The sequence below is a fragment of the Montipora foliosa genome, chromosome 6 (assembly GCF_036669935.1).
Source record: "Montipora foliosa isolate CH-2021 chromosome 6, ASM3666993v2, whole genome shotgun sequence".
In the NCBI taxonomy this organism is placed as follows: domain Eukaryota; kingdom Metazoa; phylum Cnidaria; class Anthozoa; order Scleractinia; family Acroporidae; genus Montipora; species Montipora foliosa.
Window position 1 is genome coordinate 11,741,065 of NC_090874.1, and position 2,072 is coordinate 11,743,136.

Sequence of the window (2,072 nt, forward strand, 5' to 3'; positions counted from 1 at the left end):
TAGGGAAAAAAAAAACTAAAAAAACAGTGACAGTTAGGTCGTTTCGATAAAGTTATCAATTTAAAAAATGCCTCTGTGATCTTAGTAGAGCTGTTATCACTAGGAAAGCGATTGAAATAGCGGACTCATAAGGGCAATCTGTGCTCTTTTCGAGTATATGTACTGAATAGGGTTTTTTTTGTCAGATCTTATAACGGAAAACGAGCATAGCTATAAATGAAACATATCAGTGCTCTCCATTCTATATTTTAGGTTTATCATGCAGTTAAGAAGTATTTAATTCTGTTTATACGTTTTCTCCAGTTTGTTTTTCGTTAACGTTCAAAGAAATTCGTCTCTCGGCATCGATTCTCGAGCCGGATTTCCCGGCCATTGTTTTAATTTTGCTTTTATATTACGAAGTTTATAGTTTTGATGTTCAGTCCCTCGTCAATTCCGCAGAGGGTTCTCGTTTCCTACTTCGGTCTCACATTGTCACCAGTATTTTCCTGTGAGTGATTTTTTCTGTTAATTTTTAATGGAGGTTCATCGAGACTCGTCTCTCATCGATTTCCAAAAAAAATCAGTTCACAGTTTTAGCGGCAAACAACAAAGCACTCCTCCCTTCTTTTTGCTTTTCAATGCCACAATATAATTTTAAGTATTAGCAAACCGAGAAAGGGATAAAAAAAAGCCAGAATTAAGAGATTTCTTTATAAGGCCATAAAATACCTTGAAAATTAACATTTATAGTGACCTCAACCTTCAGGGCAATTTAATTAACACGGCCGGTAACATTTTCATTTCTTTCGTTTCCTCGTGTTTATTAAACGTCACAGTGTTTTCACACTAGACGATTTAGTGTCTTAAGCCAATTTCCATGTGTGCATAACAAAGCAATTAATGATCCCATTTGTTCACCAAAGTAACTGATTTTCCCAGGCTGAGTGTCGTAAAACAAATACCAAAGTGATTATTTCCAGGGATCACAGCAGGTGCAAGCAGCCCAATGAACCAATCCAAATTCCTAGCGATTTCATGCAACTTGCTCAAAGCACGCGGCAAAATCGCCCTTGCAAGTCGCGATTGGTTTTTTTTTTCCTTCTCATTGGTTGATAAACTGGCGTGAGAATTTTAAACCAATCACTAAGCGTAGTAATCGCAATCGCGTAATTACTTTCGACAGTCATTTGAAAACTGCTCTATATTCCTTTACATGCATGTGTTAGCTGCCTTTAAATGTTTTTACATAAAAATCAGGAAAATATTTAACACGAATCAGGAGTATCGTTCGTTGTATAATTCTTGCCACTTTAGTCTATCGAGAGTATGCGCGCTAGGTATACTTGATGCGCGCCAGTTGGCTGAGGCACATAAACATCGACATATTGCGTTGAAAATGTTGCGTGCGCCCGCCATATGTCGCAACTTCACGCAATCATGTTGCGAGCGTTTGGCCAGGTCTTTAACAAACTTCAATGTATAATTTGGGCCAACTTATTTCCTATTTTCCGTAACCACATCTTCGGCAATGCAGAACATAATTATTTTAAACTTCGACGGCATAAATATAAGTTGGCCATTCAATAGGACTATGAATTTTCAAACTGACCATTATCAAAGAGTCTTAAATTTGCTCGAGAAAAAAAAAACCGTACTTCGATGCCACGCCTTCAAATGTGCTCTAGTTGTGGCCATGTACTTTAAAGCTCGGAAAATCGAAAACAAGATTTCGTAGTGGTTAGTACCATGTCCTGTACAAGTTAAATCCACTTTTTTTCAACCCCAGAGCAACAGCTTAGAGATTCCGGCCAAAAAAGTAAAGGGAATGTGTAGTTTTTTTATTAGCGTTGACAATGTCAAGGTTCCTTTACTCTTTTGGCCGGGATTGATTTTATTTTTTTAAACTCTGGGCTAAGCTGTTGCTCTTGGACTGAGAAAAGGTGGATTTAACTTGTACAGAACATGGTACTAGCCACTACGAATTCTTGTTTTCGTTTTTCAAAGCTTGAAAGTCAAATACATGGCCACAACTAGAACACATTGGAAGCCGTTCTTTACGGCACTATGGAATAAAACTACTTTCGCTTTTA

At 37.5% G+C, this 2,072-nt stretch overlaps 1 protein-coding gene across 1 annotated transcript in view; it reads left to right on the forward strand.

Moving 5' to 3' along the window:
• LOC138008691 (QRFP-like peptide receptor) overlaps nt 1-1,642 on the forward strand; it is a 2,860-nt gene extending 1,218 nt beyond the window's left edge. The window contains exon 1 of the mRNA XM_068855997.1: nt 1-1,642. This exon is cut by the window's left edge and continues 1,218 nt beyond it. The gene's annotated coding sequence lies outside the window, so the exon portion shown is untranslated.
• Nucleotides 1,643-2,072: the final 430 nt, after the last annotated feature.